Below are 19330 nucleotides of genomic sequence, written 5' to 3'. Positions count from 1 at the left end.
CAGACTCCACCAGCTGCACCTCACACTGCACACCTGCAAACACAGAGAATCCTGGTCAGCCATGGTCACACACATCCACGGTTCCTCCCACTCATGTCCATTTGCACACTCAGTATTCCTTGCTCCCCATACATCACCTTTCAACAGAGCAACAAGGAGAACCCAGCGCAGCCCCAGCTTCATGGTGGTGGGCTGTGCTCAATCACAAGTGGAATCAGCACACAGAGCTCAGGTCAGGGCTGGGCTGGTTTTCATGGGCAGAGGGACGTCCTATTTGCATGTCCTCTGCTATAAAGCAGCTCTGGGGGGAAGTCTAGAGATTGGGCTCCCAGAGCAGAGGTGACTGTGCTGGAGAAATTTGGTGACAATGGTCACCTTGGAGTCATCATGATGCACTGACCACGCACTCTGGTTCACACTGCACCTGCAGCTCCTTGGGAGCCTGAGGCAGAGTGTGAGAACACTGAGATCTGTCTGGGGTGCAGAGGGATACACATGTCCTCTCACTCTGCCATTGTGCCTGGTGATCGTTCTGTCAGCATTTCTGATCACACACAAAATACAAAGTGCAACACACGTGTGACCTCCTTGTGCACAATGTCACACGCAAGGAGCATAAAACAATGGTGAATTGTTTCCACACTGGCAGTGTCTCATGTGGTATGAGCTCCATGCCTGGTCTCGACCTGCACAGCCAAGGAGGACCCACAGTTCCTGGTGTGTTCCAGGAGAATGGTGCTTTTCTGTGAGCTCTGCAGAACCTCCTTCCTGACCTGAGATTAGGTGTGGCTTTGCTGCATTTTACTTCATTCTGACCACCAACCAGGAAGGCCATAGTCCAGGTAGAGGCTTGCTAGTGGTCTCTGGTATCATTTGTTATAATCTATTTTTCTCATTCGTATGTATTGTGTATTTGCAACCAAATCATGTGTATTGTGTACTTGTAATAACCTCAGTGAGTCACACACAGAACAAAACATAGGTAAATGAGTATTTGGTAAGTATTAACAAATGACTTGTGTCTTCTTCAAATTGTTTTATAAACCTTTTGACAGTTTCCTTGCATCTGTCTTTCAATTTATTGGTTACAGTGATTCCTAGTGCTGGACAAGATGGTGAGCTGAATGTGAACAACACGTTTGTCCATGAACAAGAATCCACTGACACAAAGCTGAGCAGATTCTGAGGAAGAGAGGAAAGGAGAAGCGACAGGGAGTTCCTGGGGACCCAGGACATGGCAGAGAAGCAGTCAGGGTGGAGAAACTGTGGCACTGAGCTCTGACCTGTGTGCAGCTTTCCTGCTGGGGAAGAGAGCTGAGCAGTCAGCATGAACCGTCAGGTGTGCTCACAGAGGGACTGGCAGCTCCGCTGTGGGACACACGGCTGAGGACCCGTTAACTAGCAAAAACCCTGAAATGAAGGAAATGAAAAGAAATCACCAACCCTTGTATAGGAGGCGTGGCTGAGTTGTTAGGCTGTTAGTCAATGAGAGAACACATCAAGTTCTGACTTTGAGTCCTAGTCATGGATCCAAAAGAGAAAAGGAAATTGAGGCCTGACTCAAATGGCAGAGAACCAGCCTTGAGTTAGAAAGCAGAGGGAGAGTGCAAGGTCTCTGTTTGTGCAAAAGTGCACAATAAAAATGCGTATAAAACATGAGAGATACCAAGTGTTGGGGGCCAAGCTGGGTCATGTAAAGCAGGCAGGCTGACAGTGAGAATGTAAATAAGAACGTGACTGGAAGTTATACCAGGGTCCATGAACATACAAACACTAGAAATGCCATAGATTCCATACTCCAGTAATGTCCAGTGGCACATTTGTTTCTTATCTTCAGTTGCTGTGGCATTATTTACTTCAGCAAGCCAGGAGATTAACCTAGGTGTTCATGAGAGAAGGAATTGAGAAAGGAAATGTGGTGTCTTTGCAAAACAGGAGATTGTTCATCTATGAGAAGGAGGAAGTCCTGGCATTTGTGACAACATAGATGACTCTGGGGCGTTCACGTGAAGTGTGGTAATGCAGGCACAGAAAGACAAATTAGGGCTTTTGACACCTGTGTGGTCTGTATTTGTGAAAACGTGTAAGTCAGCAGACCGCAAGCTTCCTCACTGTCAAAGAATGGAACCTGTGCGCGGTGTATGATCCTTAGCTCTGCGTTGACAACGGTTCCACAGCATTTGTGTGCATTGTCACGTTGCACTCTTAAGTGTGGCTGTGCATTGTTTTAATGGTCCATGTTACGTCAAGGAAATAGAAATAATTACAAAACTTTCTGACCTTGAGAACTTTTAGCAAAGTGCTGAGGACACCAAACGTCACCATCTCAGCAGGAGCAGTGGCACTGTTGCCTTCCCTCACTCCTTCCCAGAACCCGACACTCACAGGGGCTCGGTCATCTGGAGCATGTGGGCTGAGCCCTCTCCTGAGCAGGGCCTAGACACCAGCAGTCCCTCCACAAGGTGAGCCTTAACTTTCCCAATGCTCTTCCTGATCTGTTATTTGAGCTGACACTAAACAGAGTGGGCAGCCTGTCAGGTTTAGTGCATGTATCTGTTGTATACTGTTTAGATCCTGTTAAACACAGTTATGTCCTCAAGCATTTTTCAATTCTTAATGGTGTTTTGTCTGGGTTCTGGAATGTTCAATCCAGAGTGGTCATTTATGTCCACACATGTTGCAATATGCAGTGCCTGGGGACAGGACAGTAAGGGACACAGGTCTGGAATCAGGTTTGGGGTGCCTGGGGCCTGAAGCCTTCCACCAGCTTCAGGTGCCCTGGGGCCATTTTACAAGGTATTTATTGAGTAGGGTGCAGGGCGTACCTCAAAGTGTGAGGTCACAATGTCCTTAAAGTCACAAGCACCAACCAAGTGGTATAATCACACTCCAGTGATGATGACCTCTTTATCCTAAGAGGACAATGTAAGCAGTAATTGAGTCTTCTCTAGCCCAAGCTTCCAGAAAGCCTGGTGTGAAATTAGCCGACACCAGCACAGAAATCTGCATTCCCATCAAGTCAGGGCCTGAGTGACCTTTTCAGGAAAGTCTCAGTGCTCTGAGGGTTCATGTGGGAGGTGGCAATGCATCCTCCCTATCCTTTTGGGTCTCAGAGCTTGAGTTTTGAGAGCTCTCAAGACATAGCAATGGCATTATATGCCCTTAATATTGAAATTCCATTTCTGTGTGCAATACTTCAGTTGCAGATACACATGGGAAAGACCCACGCAATGCAATCTTCATGTCAGCCGATATGGCAGAAGGATGACACTGATAATGCCTGGAAGCCTGGAACTGTCAAAGTACGGGGTGGTGGGTTTGCTGATGCAGCCAAAGGCTCAGTGGACGTCTGCCTACCACCCAGAAATTAAAACCCAGAAATGAACAGACAATCACCCAACATCCAGGAGTCTGTGGAGAGATCTTCAGGAGGATAGGAAATCTATGGGCTCAGGGAGAACAGGGAGAACCAGATTGCCACCCATTCACCCTGGGGCAAATGAAATTTTCTCAAGAATTTGGAGAAGCTTATAGGAGAATGGAGAGGAAATCAACAGGAAGTATCTGTACCAATGGTGGTGGTATTCACACTGCTAGTGTCTGTGTGGGGACTCCTATGCTGGGTAAACTGTTATTTGTTAATGTGTTCTGATATGTAACAACTCAGCGTTGAGCTGGAGGAAGGCTTTGCAATCCTGGAAGCCAAAATCTGAGTTCCACAGCTTGGTGTCTTTACTGTGGTGTCTGTGTTCACCACAGCTACGGCACACACGGGCACCAGGACCCCAGGCCAGCAGAGCACTGCCCCCATCCAGGTACACAGCAGGTACCTGGAGGGTGCTGTCTCCTGGTGAGGAGAGGGGTTTGTGTACTGTCCAAATGATTCCACAGGATGAAACCTTCACATGTGGAAGACCCCTTTCCTAAGCCCATGGAGTTCAGACAAAAATTCTTCCTCAAGAAATGAGCCTTGTTCCTTCCTGGTAATGGTGTGGTGAGGGAACAGGGTGAGATTTGTCTTTGTCTCAGGGAGGGGAGTGTGAGAGGAGGGTGAGTAGCAGCACCACAGGGGCCAGGACCTGGGACAAAGGCCTGGGGAGGCTGCTCTTCTCAGCACAAGATTCAGGGTGAGCAGCAGTGCCCGGACAGTGCACAATGACAGGAATCACGGACACCTGCCCTCGGTCCTGGACATGCACAACACCAGGACTCACGGACACCTGCCCTCGGTCCTGGACAGCCCACAACATCAGGACACACGGACACCTACCCTCAGTCCTGGACATGCACAACGCCAGGACTCACGGACACCTGCCCTCGGTCCTGGACATGCACAACGCCAGGACTCACGGACACCTGCCCTCGGTCCTGGACATGCACAACGCCAGGACTCACGGACACCTGCCCTCGGTCCTGGACATGCACAACGCCAGGACTCACGGACACCTGCCCTCGGTCCTGGACATGCACAACGCCAGGACTCATGGACACCTGCCCTCGGTCCTGGACATGCACAACGCCAGGACTCATGGACACCTGCCCTCAGTCCTGGATATGAACTATGCCAGGACTCATGGGCACCTGCCCCAGGTCCTGGAAAGTGCACAATTCCAGGACTCACAGACACCTGCCCTTGGTCCTGAGCCTCACAGCACAAACAGGCTGCCCATGTGTCCGTTTGCCCAGAGCCGCGGACGGTGGAGGTGAAATCATGTGTTCAGAGTGGACAATGCTGAGCTCTGCATCCAGGTCTCACAACTCCTGGTCAGCCTCCCTCTAGACCCGACGTCCACCTCCATTCCCACAGGAGGCCTGCTGAGAGGCAGCAGGAGAGGGCTGATGCACGCAGGCTGAGACGTGGCACTGGCACGTTCCCCAGGTCTGCAGAAGCCCCGGCCTGAGCAACACCTGACCCCAGGTCCCCACCTGACCTGGGGTTCAGTCCACACACTTACAACCTCCATTTCTGGCTGAACAGAGAAAAGAAGACACATGGAACAGAGTCTCAGGGCAGGAAAATTAGTCTACTGACACTACCCCATTGGTCAGTTGTGAGCTGGATGTGCACAGGCAGGAATGGGAGAAAGGGAAGGTTTGCTAGGCTCCAGGGGTGGTGATCTGGCTTTTCCTCACAGGATTTGGAAGTACTAGGTTAGAACTCAGGCCTGTGCTCGTTGGGCCGTCGTGCCGTGACTGAGCCATGCCTCTCATTTTGCTGTCAGCTGTTATTTGGGCAGAGCCTTGGTGTTGACTGAGGCTGGGCTTGGAACTCAATCGCTGTGTCCATAGCTCTGGTGTAGCCGGGGGCCCTGTGGGCCTGGGCCGTCACCCCCAGCTCCTTGACTGAGATACAGCCTGGCTAGTGTTTTCACTGGCTGGATTCGAACCACGATCCTCCCATCCCCATTTCCCACACAGCCTGGATTGCAGGGAGTACCCTGTGCGTAGCCATGTCCCTCACATTTTCAATGGGAATTTCAGGGCCTCCTCAGCAGGGAATCCCAGAGTGTCTTCCCAGGCTGATGGGAAAGTGATCGTCAGATCCCCTGGCCTTCCTCAGGTCCTGGCGACCACGGCTGGGTCATTGCCGTTTCCAGGCCGATGCCCTGGTCTCATTGATGTGGGAGCATGCTTTATCGTTTGAAGATCATGATCACCTTGTGAACTCAGAGATGCCACGGAGTGGCAGCCTCCAGATCCAGGGAGGATCCCTGGCAGTTGGCTGGACAGAGGGCAGCCAGACGGCGACACCAGCCCTAGGCTGCAGGCTGTGTTCTGGATGGACTCTGGGCTCGAGCGTGCTGGGCATCCCTGAGGGTACCACATGCCCCTTTGGCAGGCTTGTGTCAGGGCTCACATCCAGTCTCCTCACTGTGTCCTACACAGTAGTGCAAGGCCGTGTCCTCCGTGGTCACGGAGCTCAGCTGCAGGGAGCACTGGTCCTTGCAGGTGTGCACTGTCATGGTGACTCTGCTCTGGAGGCTCGGGCTGTACGTGGTGCTCCCACATTTATAGATGTGTCCAGTCCCCTCCAGCATTTTCCCTGAGGCCTGTCGGGTCCAGCTCCGCAGTCACCATGCTGACTGTGTCACCAGAGACTGCACAGGAGAGGGACGGCATCTGCACGGGCCTCAGCAGGCCAGGGCCTGACTCCTGCAGCTGCATCTGGGACAGCACAGCTGTGGACAGAGGAGCAGCTGCGTCACGGGCCAGACACCACATCCCACTCTCGCTGCCCAGTCCCAAGTCATCACCTCTGTGAGCTGCCAGCAGGAACCCAAAGACCACACCTGCTTCACGTTCATAAGGTCATGTCTGTCACGAGGTCACGTCTATCACGCGCAGACAGTATTTCCAGAGTGCGGAAGAGGCTGATTTTAAGTGAGGGTGTGACTTCTCCGGGTGTGTTTGTGGGAATTTGCATGTAGGGGCAACCGGCTTTTGGCTGCATACGAGGGGCAGCGTCCCTGTTCCCTGTCCCCTGGGGAGGTGACCGCAGGTCTCTAGCGACCTCAGCCCCCATTCTCCTGTCCCCTGTTCCCTGGAAGGAGGTGACAGCGGGTCTCTAGAAACCTCAGCCCTCATTCTCCTGTCCTCTGTCCCCGGGGAGGAGGTGACCACTGGTCTCTAGAGATTCAGCCCTGTGACCACAGCCTCACCTCCCTGGTCCTTGCAATTACCAAGAGGCAAGCATACTGAAAGACCTGATTGTTCATTTAGATATGTAATGTGTGAACGCAAACAGTGTCTTTCTTTATCACACAAACAAATACACACCTACACATACCTGTACACACACCTCACAGGTACATACATGCCCACAATACATAAGCACAAATATATACACAAACACACATATACGTACATACACAGAATCTTGGAACCTTGATCAGGAAGTAGATCCAATGAGTGTCAGTGGAGGAAAAGAGAAAGAACAAGCATGCAGAAGCAGGAGAATCCTTGTGGACCAAGTGTTCTGGGACTGCAGAGCTTGTCCTGGTCTTCAGAGGTGTACTGAACTGGGAGAAAGATTGGTAGAAGTGACCGCTCATGAGAAGAGCCTGCAGGATTGCATGAAGACACACGGTGGTTGCTTGGGTAGTTTACTCCCAGGAAATAGAAAAGAAGGTTCCAAAGAGACCTGGAGTCCCTGGTGTACATGTGTACTGTTCAAATCAGCGTGTCTGCATTCTGATGAAGACTGGCTCCCATTTCCGCCATAGCACCACTTCTGGCTTTTTGGCCGTTAATGGAGGTAAGAGTCTCACAGCCTTTCCTTCCTGCACTGGCTACAGTGTGATCCCCAGATCTGTGTGTGAATCTCTCCTGAACTGCTAGGATAAGGAGAGCACTGGGGCCTGGCTCCACTTGCTTATTCTAAACCCCCCATTTCCTCATCAGTGTCACTGTGACACTGGGTTGGTGTTGAAATGCACACACTGCTGTGCAGCATCGGTCTCAGACAGTGAACAAATAGTGATATCACTGATCCCGAGAACCGGGTCTCTCAAGGATCAGACTGTGATGGTGGAGAGGGAACGTCTTCTACCTGTGCCATGGATGTACAGAGACTTACTAACCGTTTATTCACTCCTTATTGCTGACCCGTGTGCTCTTGATATTAGGGAGCAGACGCCAGTTCCCACTGTGTGGAGACACAGATGGCATTCTGCAGGGCAGGAGTGTCCTTATCGGCCTCGTAAGGAGAGATGATCTTGCTTCCTGGAATAAAAAGGCACAAAGCACCAGTGTATAAACCCACTCCCCATCTGCTGTGAAAAGTGCAGTGTTTCTCTTCCTGCTGATCTCTGTCTGTGGAAACGTCTGAATGAGACGGGACAGCAGGAGCCCACGGTGCTCCCTCACAGTCCTCACCCTGCCTCCATGTCTCCAGGAATTCTTGGTCTCTGGAGCAGAGCTGAGCAACTCTTTCCAGAGAATTCCATATTTGACTGCTCAGCCCATGTTTCTGGCAGCAGCGGGAGGCAGAGGACGCAAGCCAGAAGACACAGGTCAGACCATGGAGCAAACGCCCTCCACTGGAGTTCATGCATGGAATCCACGTCCCTGGAGGGTCGGCAGCAGGCTGGCCCCTGTCCTGACCCAGTGAGTCTGTCACTCGTGCCTCAGAAACACAGTAGAATGACCGTGTCAGGCACTGGACGCAGCCTGTCCTCACCCCGGCCCCTGTAGGAGAAGCTCTGAGAAGCACAGGGCTCTGTGAGTGCTGCCGCTGCCCACACTGAGCTCTGAGGAGCCTTCCAATTATGGTGTCTGTTCCTCCTCCACTGCGCTTTCCTCGTCTTGAGTTCTTGGCTCTTTTTCAGTGGTTTGCCTTGCTGTTTCCTCTAAATATGTGAATACGACTGTCATCCAATAGTGCTGAGAGGGGTCACCAAGCTGACACCACATGCTCTGTCCAGTAATGAAGTCACAGGACACGTTACTGGAGGCGGCATCTTGGCCTTCACAGTCTCTCTGGAGAAGCACCAGTCAACACGCTGTTGCTCCTTATACATGCAGATGAAATACTGGAGCTAAAGTGAAGGTGACAGGTGATTGCTTTTTTATTTCTGGTGGTGGTCTTGGGCCTTGAACTCCAGGACAGCCTGGGTGCAGTCTCTGAGCGTTTCTGCTCCAGGCTCAGGCTCTACTACTGAGCCCCAGCTGCATTCCTCGCCTTTGGTGGTTAATTGGAGATCAGAGTCCTATGGACTTTCCTGCCCAGCCTCACTTAGAACACAATCCTCAGATGCCATCCTCCTGAGTTGCTAGAATTACACGCATTATTGACAGGTTCCCAGCTAGGTGATGACAAGTTCAGGATCTAACAGTGTTTGCAGAACACTTAATGTGATGGCTGCAGAACACATCTTCTCATCAGCCATGAGTGATCCTACAGCAAGCTCAAGACAAGTCTCAGAAATCCACAAGGCTGAAAGGAGGTCATTTCTTCAACAACAATTAGGTTCCAAGTCTCAGAACCTAGAAGACATCATCTCTGCACAATATGGAGGAGTCCATGTAAGTCCATGTTCTGTGGATTAGCTTTATTTAGACAATGGTTTCACAGTAACTACACCCTCGGAATCATGGGGCTGCACAGAAGTGGAAGGAAAATGCTGAGCAGAGGCAGCAGTGGTACTCACTAGACACTATGTAGATGATGACTTACAACTGATGGATGGAGAAATGTTGAGAGCTAGGGAAGGGTGGTATTGTCCAAAGAAAACATTCTTTATCTAACTTATGCAACTGTAACCCCTGTGAAGATCACATTTATAATAACAATAATAATTTTGGCAATGCTGCAAATCTAAATACATGTATATTTAATTATGAATTTATACCAATAGAGGTGGAACAATATTTTCCATTCTATAAAAATTTTGAAAAGTGTTTTCAGGAAACCAAAATGAGCACCAATATCAGAAGTATTCACACATGCCCTGAGATGTTCCTTCCCCGTCCCTGTTACCCATGAAACACAGTGTGCTCTGGGTAGAAGATCTCATGTCTCCTACATCATCTGCCCTTCCTCTCCCTCACTGCTGAGGTCAGTGTCCTCTGCTCCATTCTTGAGCTGAGTGGGTCACGGTCCTCTAGTGAGAGCAGGAGAGACGTGATGCACTGCAGGAGCTGCTGAAAGAAGACATAGAGATCCAGGCTCATGGGGACACTGCTGACAAGCCTGCATTTCTTCTGTCATCATCTGCATATCTGTCACTTTCTCTCATCTCATCGACTGCTTACTGCCAACAACCTCACTGAGGATAAATGCTGACATGAACCTCACAGTCACCAAGTGTGCACTTGACATGCATTTGCATATGGACAACTACACAATATCTGTACAAGTCTTTGCCAGTTCATCAATGGGTTTTCCAACAGTTGAGTGTTGAGGGTTACTCTCTCAGTCTGGATACACAAATGCTGTTTGGTGTGTGATTTGCCAACATTTCTTCCTCTCCAAAGCATGTCATTTATTTTTCACTTGAACAGGAATTTGATGAGTTTTAAGTCACATCTTTAATTGATCCTGGTATAAAATCTAAATTATCAATTGACTATTCCATGGGCTCTATATTCTGCATAGAAAGCCTTGATTTTCCTGTGTCTTCATTAGAAACCTGACCAGTTGTTGATGTATTTGGACATGAATGTGAATGGGAGACCTGACCTGTTATTGATGTGTGTGCATGTGTCTGAGCTTGTGTGTACAGACACATTCATATGGCATACTTTCCATAATACTACTCACAAGTGTGGCTTCTTACTCAAACTTGAGTCAAAAGTATCAGGAGAGTCGTGCTTCTGGGTTCCATAACTTGGAGGTCCAAGTGGAAAATCAGGTCTTGGTCGCCAGCACGTCAGCACAGAGAGGAGGTGAACGTTCAGAATGGGGCCCGGTGGGAGGGGTGCAGGCCCTGGCCCAGGGGTTGAACAGGACAGAGCCTCCCTCAGGACAAGAGATCCTGATGTCCCGCAGTCATTTCAGTCCCTGATGGTGACGTTTAAAGTGTGAGTTTGTCTTATGTTAAAATCGCAGCAGAACACAGAAGGTTCTGCCATGTGGGTCTGGGTTGCAGGTGGCTGCCTCTGAAATGTCCCTGGTTCTCATTTCTGTTTTTCTGGTCAGCAGCCCCGGCCTCTCTCTGTCCACAGCAAATCTTAGGATTTGTTCCTCTGGCCACTGCCATAATGTGGCACCGCCTAATATAACTCTTTTAATTACCCGTTGATACTTTCTGACTTTACATTATTCCTTGTCCTCTTCTCACGTTTTATTGCAAGTAATGAAAGAAAGCAATCCTGAATGCTTGACACTGCTGAGAGATTCAGACTCCCATAAGCTTGCTGGCCTACCCTAGGTGGACTTCTATAGTCACCCAAGATGTGAATGTACTTCAGCCACTTCTGCCACGTCCTCCCTAGGATGTCCTGTGCTCCATGCTTCCTGCTCTGTCCCTAATTTCTACTTGGTGTCTGTCCATCTGTCTTCCTACTCCATCTTCTGTATGGCCACATCCTGTTCACCTTTGCAGGAGGTCGATGCAGTCATGCATGCTGGCCACACTGTCCACCCACCTTCTCCAGATGGATGAGCCACGCTTGATCTGCAGGAAGACACATCCAGTAGTGTGGTGAGCCCGCAGCACACGTGCAGCGAGTGCAGTTGCACACTCATGAAGGTGAGTGTGAACTTGGGAGTGTCAAGTCAGATACTGGTCTGCTGCACACACACCGGGCCCACCTGGGTCTGTGAGCGCAGCCTGGGCAGGAGGACGGAGGCCTGGTCCTGTCAGCACAGCCTCCGGAGTCTGTAGTCACCGCTCCCACAGCCGGGCCCAGTCTGTGCTCACCAGGAAGCCCTGGAATCTCTGTGCTGAACCTGCAGGAGAACCCGCACCTGGGAGCCCTGAGCACTCCAGACCCGCCCTGGGCCTGTGCAGAGCCAGCTCTGCCCTGAGCTAGAGCCTCGCTGCTCTGTCAAGGCCCCAGCCTGGTGTTCAGATGGAAGGAGCCCAGCCTCTGTGTCCATGCAGGCAGTGCAGGTGAGACAACAGCTGGGGTCCTGCGAGCCCTGGGAGGGTGGAGGCCCAGACCCCAGGGCCACCTCCTCACCACACCTGCAGCTGACCCGGGCTCAGCGCCTCCTGGCCTAGGCTGCTGCATCTGTGTGTCTGGGCCCCCACTGGGCTCCTCTCACTGTGCCTTGCACAGTAATACAGGGCCGTGTCCTCGGTTCTCAGGCTGTTCATTTGCAGGTACAGCGTGCTTTTACTGTTGTCTCTAGAGATGGTGAACCGGCCCTTCACAGAGTCTGCATACCGTGTGCTACCACCATCTGGATTAATTTCTCCAAGCCACTCCAGCCTCTTCCCTGGATCTTGGTGGATCCAGCTCATCCAGTAACTACTCAATGTGAATCCAGAGGCTGCACAGGAGAGTCTCCGGGAATCCCCCAGGCTGCACCAAGCCTCCCCCAGACTCCATCAGCTGCACCTCACACTGCACACCTGCAAACACAGGGAATCCTGGTCAGCAATGGTCACACACATCTACTGTTCCTCCCATTTTTGTCCACTTGAACACTCAGTATCCCTTGCTCCCCATAAATCACCTTTCAACAGAGCAACAAGAAGAACCCAGCACAGCCCCAGCTCCATGGTGGTGGTCTGTGCTCAGTCACTGGTGGAATCAGCTCACAGAGCGCAGGTCAGGGATGGGCTGGCTTCCATGGGCAAAGGGACATCCTATTTGCATGTCCTCTGCTATAAAGTAGCTCTGGGGTGAAGTCTAGAGATTGGCCTGTGTCACGGCCATGCCATGGTTGCTGAAAGAAAGTCTCTCAGAGTCCTGCATTAGATAAGGCAGCCGCTTCACGCCTGGTGCTCAGCACACAGGAATTCCCTGCTGCGCCCACAGAGAGGCTTCAGCCACTGGCCCTCAGCCAGAGCTCTACGACCCTTCCAAGGAAGGTCTTCTGATGAAGCGAGGCTGCTGTGCTTGGCCTCAGGCTATTGCTATTTGCACAGATGCCTGCGTAAATGTTCAGATAAGAAAACCGAACATGCATCACTGCTGAGTATAATTTTATTTTTCTTTGTGCCGGTCGCTGTTAAATTGTGGTCGTGCATTAATTTAACACTGAATAGATGGGTATGCTATTTACCTGAATTTTATCATTACATATTACATTAGCATATCAAATTACTAAGATCTCTCTCCTAAATGTGTTGTGTCAATATAAAAGTATACAAATGTATCTTAGTGGTAGAACACTCAACATAAATGATGTTTAGATCCAAATTATAGGAGGAAATATAATTGTGCGGGAATGGGGAGAAAGTTTCAGTGGGTGACACTGATGGACACATGTTGATCAAATTGATTTCTTTCTTTTTATGTCTTTGTTGGTGGTGGGGCAGACATGTCCAGAGGGACTGTGGGGTGCTGGGGAGGTGTCCAGAGGGACCCCGGGAATGGGAGGAGGGAGCGTCACAGAAACTGACACCCAGCTCCCACCCAGCTTCTGGGGTGAGATCCAGGGCTGCTGGCCCTGAGCACCTCCGCAGCTCAGGCTCAGGGTCCGGTGGACAGTCTGTGTCAGGACTCACACTGACGTCTTTCCCAGTGTCTCTTGCACAGTAATCTATGGCGAGGTCCTGGTGCTCACCGTGCTCAGCTCATTGACATCTGTTTCTTGGCTGTGTCCTCAGACACTGTGACTTGACTCCTGAGATACGGCTGTAGTTGAAGATGTCTCCTGTCCTTCCCAGCAGTTTCCCTGGGGCTGTGGGACCTGGCTCCATCAATCATGACAGCCAGTGCCACCTACATGGTGCAGGCAGGAGACAGAGACCATGGGGGCTTGGCTAGGCCAGGCTGTGACTCCTGCAGCTGCTGGGACAGGACATCTGAGGACAGAGAACCTCAGTGCCGGTAATGGGGAGACACGGTGTGTTCTGAGTTTGGTTGCAGCATCCTCACAACATCCTGACCACATCCCAATGTCCTACACCCAGTAACGTCCAGCAAGAAACATAGGCCCACCCGGCATTCCAGGCATCAGGAAGATGTCTGTGACTCACAGGAAGTATTTCCAGGGTCTGGAAGAGGCTGAGTGTAAACAAGTGAGTATGAGCCCAGGACCAGTGGCTCATGTCTACAAACCCAGGTACTCAGGAGCCTGAGATCTGAGGATGGTAGTTCAAAGCCAGCCCTGGCAGGAACGTCCCTGAGACTCTTATCTCCAATAAACCACCAGAAGACCGGAAGTGATGCTGTGGCTCAAGTGGTAGAATGCTCCACTTGAGCTGAAGAGCTGAAGGACAGTGCCCAGGCCCAGAGTTTCAGTCCAAGGTCCTACCAAAAAAAAAAAAAAACAAAAAACAAAAAGTGAGCAGTGAGTGTCTGCTCTTCCTCTAGGAAGAGGAAGGACAGCATGGGGAAGGCCACATGGACTCTGCTCAGGATCTCTGTAGATGGAGAGAAAACAGTGGAATTGGAGAGCAATGTCCCACCCCCAGCAAAGGAGCCCTTAACACCCTAGACAGCTCTGTGGGTGACGCTGTGTCCTGTGGAGAGGCTAGGCACACAGAGGAGTCAGGGCCTGAGTGCTCCACAGCTGCTCCTGTGACTGCCATGACCTCAGTGTGTGCCCAGCACCCCCTGCTGGTGCTGACTGAGCATGATCTCAGTGTGTGCTGAGTGCCCCCTGCTGGTGCTGAGTGCTCTGCAGGGAGGTTTGTGTCTGGCCCACACTGGATTTCCAGCACTGTGTCTCTAGCACAATAATAGACGGCTGTGTCCTCCACTCTCAGGCTGTTCATCTGCAGGTAAAGTGTGTTCTTGCTGTTGTCTCTGGAGGTGGTGAAGCGGCCCTTCACGGAGTCTGTGTAGCATGTGCTACTACTATCATAGATGTATGAAATCCACTCCAGCCCCTTCCCTGGAGCCTGGTGGACCCAGTTCATGCCATAGCTACTGAAGGTGAATCCAGAGGCTGCACAGGAGAGTCTCAGGGACCCCCCAGACTCCACCAGCTGCACCTCACACTGCACACCTGCAAACACAGAGAATCCTGGTCAGCAATGGTCACATACATCCATTGTTCCTCCAACTCATGTGCATTTGAACACTTAGTATCCTTTGCTCCCCATAAATCACCTTTCAAAAGAACAACAAGGAGAACCAAGCACAGCCCAACTCCATGGTGGTGGTCTGTGCTCAGTCACTGGTGGAATCAGCTCACAGAGCTCAGGTCAGGGATGGGCTGTTTTTCATGGGCAGATGGACATTCTATTTGCATGTTCTCTGCTATAAAGCAGCTCTGGGGGGAAGTCTAGAGATTGGGCTCCCAGAGCAGTGGTGACTGTGCTGGAGGAGTTTGGTGCCAATGGTCACCTTGGAGACATCATGATGCACTGACCATGTGCTGTGGTTCACACTGTACCTGCAGGTCCTTGGGAGCCTGAGGCAGAGTGTGAGGACACTGAGAGCTGTCTGGGGTGCAGAGGGACACACATGTCCTCTCACTCTGCCATTGTGCCTGGTGATCGTTCTGTCAGCATTTCTGATCACACACAAAACACAAAGTGCAACACGCGTGTGACCTCCTTTTGCACATGCAAAACAATGTAAAACAATGGTGAATTTTTTCCACACTGGCAGAGTCTCCCATGGTATGAACTCCATGCCTGGTCTGGGCCTGCACAGCCAAGGAGGGCCCACATTTCCTGGTGAGTTCCAGGAAAATGATGCTTTTCTGTGAGCTCTGCAGAGCCTCCTTCCTGACCTGAGGTCAGGTGTGACTTGGCCGTACTTTACTTCATTCTGACCATCAACCAAGATGGCCAGGGTTCAGGCAGATCCTTGATAGTGGGCTGTGGTGTATCATTTATCACTGTCAATCTTTGTTGTTTGTTTTTGTCAGTCATATGCATTCTGCATTTCTGACAGTATCCCATGTATTGTATACTGTCATAACCTCAGGGAGTCACTACATGTAACATGCACTGCTCATAGGTAAACATTGATTTGGTAACTGTTGATAAATTATTTTCATGTTCTTCACATTGTTTTATCAATAGTTTGATTCCTTATTTGCTTGCAAATTTGTACCCAACTTCCGATCTCTGGTAATCCTGTCTTTCCTCCATCCTTCCTCATTCTCTAGTAACCAACACTTCCTTTTCTGTTCTATGCAGTCTATTTCTTTTAGACATAATGTGATACTGGTGGTTCTATGGTTGGTTTATTTCCTTTAAGCTAATTCCTTTAGGTCTATCACAAATGACAGTCTTTCTTCCTTTCTGTGTGAGTACTATTCCATTGTCCACACCTATCCCATTTCCTTTATCTGTTCTCTTGTTGAACCTTTACTTTAATCTGAGGCCCTTCCTCAAACTAAATGTGTAAAAAATACACACAAAACAACATAAACTTTGGAGTGTACATTCTCAGCAGAACTCCTCCCCACGCTTTACCAGAAGACCAGCATTTATATTCTTCCATGTTTGTGGTAACAGTCATGCTGGCATAGGTGAGGTGATATTTCACTTTAGGATTGATTTGCATTTCATTGATATTAGCATATTATCTTGTACTTCAATATTTGTCTTTTTGTTGTTGGTCCTGGGGCTTAATCTCTGGGCTTGGGCCCTGTCCCTGGGCTCTTCAGCTCAATGGAAGAGTTCTACTGCTTGAGCCACTGTTGCATTTCTGGTTTTCTAATAGTTTATTGGAGATCAAAGTCTTACAGACTTTCCTGCCTGAGCTTGCTTTGAACCACGAGCCTTAGATCTCAGCCTCCTGAGTAGCTAGGATTAAAGAGGAGAGCCACCAGCACCCAGATCATTTATCTTTTTAAAGTACTCTCAATGCAGGTCTTCTGATCATTATTTCACTGGGTTCTAGAGTTGTCTTTTGTTGTTTCCTTGAGACCTTTGTTTCCATTATACACCATGCATAGTAAATCATTTTAGAGACATTATCACTACTATCATTATGATGAAGCATTCTCTTTTGCATTATTTAATTTTGCTGAAGAGGTGGCTCCCAGCAATCTCTTTGTACCTTTATGTCTTTATTTTACTCTGTTGCTGTCATATGGAGTACGAGTGCAGTCACAGGAATGAGCGTGTAGTCTACATTTTAACGTCAGACTCTGGCAGCACCAAGTTCACTTCTCTCCCTTCCCTGTGTGTCACTAGTGAACATGGATTAAGGGAGTGCTGGTTCTCCCCTCTCATGCATTCAGTGACCTGCTGTGTGTGCAGAGGAGGAACGCACCTTCCTCTGCCCCAGGCTGAGGTGAAAACCCAAGAGCCTGTCCTTTCTAGGCTCTCCCAAGTCATTTCACAGTTTCCTGAGAGGCTTCTCTGGTCTTTCTGAAATGTCACCAACCCTTTCCTCCCTCTGTATGTAGTGTGTGGGATTATCAGACACAACATCCACACTGAATGTTGGTTAGGTCTCGGTCTTGTCTTGCACCATATGGATTGTGGCCTTGGCAAGAATGTTGCTACCATGGACTCTGTCCTGAGCTTCGAAGGGTCCTCTGCTCCCACAGACTCATCAGTGATGGAAATGACAGTCTTTTCCTCTTCCCTGCGTGAGTGTGTGTGCAGATTATCAGACACGACATCCATATCCAGGGTTGGTCCTGTCTCTGCCTTGTGTGGCTTTACAGACCATCTGTGTTGCAGGAGAGGTTCTGTGGCTGTGGTACCATGGAACTCTGTCCTGAGATTGGTTGCTGACTGTTAAGCCCCGGTGATAAGCTCTCTCCCGTGCTAAGTTGTTTTGGGCCATTTCTGCCATGAAGCAGGACCCTGGGCCTCGCTGCTCTGTCATGCACTTGCCTGTTAAATTGTCTTGCATTAATTTAATGCTGAAGGGAAAGGTATGCTATTTACTGAATTTTATCATTACATATTACATTAGCATATCAAATTACTAAGATCTCTCTCCTAAATGTGTTGTGTCAATTTAAAAGTATACAAATGTATTGCCACGGACCGGGTTCTGTCGGGATGATGGAGGACACCTAAGGGAGGAACCTGGAATAGGTGGGGAGATGGCAAACAGACAACTCACACACACTAGGAGTGGATGCTGAGTGCGATTTAATGCAGAGGATAACAAACTTTTATAGCAAAAGTCTCCATGAGAAAGGGCAAAAGGTTACACAATCTTGCTGCAGGGCTTCTTTCTTGGGTGGTCACCAGCTGGTCGCCTGAAAGGGCAAAAGGTTACACAACCTTGCTGCAGGGCTTCATTCTTGGGTGGTCACCAGCTGATCACCTGATAGGCACTTGTTTCCGGCTTATCTCTAAGAAATATAATGGGTTTCGATGTTTTGTCATCAACTAACCATTACCTTATTTCTATAGAGGCCTTAACTGTCCCATAAGATCTTTCCTGTTCTTTCCTCAATAGCAAGGTCACCGAGGCCTACATCTAGCAAGTCTTTTAGTAAATGAAAGAGAGTAACAAGAAGTTCTTTCTAAGGGAACGTTGACAATGAGCAAGTACAAAGAGCAGTAGAAGCAGTAAAAGATTAATAGGCACTCTTATGCAGTGAAGAAAGGCAGAAACGCATCTTTTCCCAGGGGTTTTTTCAGCCTTTTCCCAGGAGTAGGCCTCTTAGAAGCCCTATTCTCCGAGGTAGACTTCGGTGAAGTCCCAAAACTTGGAGATAGGTTTCTGTAAAGCCCCATTCTCTGAGGTAGACTTCAGTGAAGTCCCAAGACTCAGAGATAGGTCTCGAAGCCCCTATCATGGTCTGATAGATGGTCTCCCATGCTAAGCAGACTCTACTGGGGTCGGCGTGGCATTTGCCCCCTTTTTTTTTTTTTTTTTTTATTTTCACCAGTCCTGACTTCGTGTATCACAGTTAACTCAATTTTATACCAGCTGTACTTGTAAGCTCCAATTTTAAGACATACTCATACCATTTGCTACATACTTAAACTTTCTGAGGTTTGTCTTCTTTAAAGACAATTCTTACTTTTCAAATCCTTTCTTATCCAAAGTGGATATCAATTTTTTTCCCCAATTCCTTTCCCAAGGCTTTCTTTACTACCTTCTTTACAATCCCTTTTCCAAGGCTTTCTTTACCACCCTCTTTCTTTACAATCCCTGAGCATCTTTGTAGCTGTAGTTTAAAACTGCACAATTTTCCTTTTGCTTGTGGAACCTTTATCTTAGAACAGCCTTAAGGCACCACTGTGATGTAGAAGCTTGCTAGATTTTAAGGCTAAGAGTATTACCTCCATTGATAACACACTCAGGTTATTACCATACCAGAACCAAACTAGGCTGTGACCATAGAGTGGATTTTCAGTCACTATGCACTGGCAAGCAAGCCAGTGATATCCTTGTCCCCAATATCCACTGTGGGAAGAGAGGGTTTTTGGATATCACCCAGAAGAATGTCCCACAAGATCTTAGATTTAGCAGCAGTCAACCAGGAAGCAGACTGAGGTGATGGAATCTTTAGGCAGGAGTTTCTCCAGGTGGCTGTCAGGCAGTCGTTGAACTTTAACCATTAGGGTATGCAGCAGCAGCAGCAGCAGGATCTCTCAGTGGCTCCAAGGGACTGTCACACCTCATGCTGGGCTGTAAATTCCTACACAGACTGGTTAAGGATACATTGCATAGGCTTGGCAGGCTTTGATCCTGCTGGTTTTTAAGATGTTTAAACAATAGCCCAGGACAATTTACCAAAATGACAACATTTTTACTAACCAGATATTTTTGTAAATAGACACAGAAGGCTCAGAAGGCTGTCTTGTAGCCATCTCTGACAGATGCAGTCTCC

Source organism: Dipodomys spectabilis, unplaced genomic scaffold (genome assembly GCF_019054845.1).
Source record: "Dipodomys spectabilis isolate Male_0828 unplaced genomic scaffold, ASM1905484v1 ptg000657l, whole genome shotgun sequence".
Taxonomy (NCBI): Eukaryota; Metazoa; Chordata; class Mammalia; order Rodentia; family Heteromyidae; genus Dipodomys; species Dipodomys spectabilis.
Note: the sequence above shows the minus strand (reverse complement) of the source record.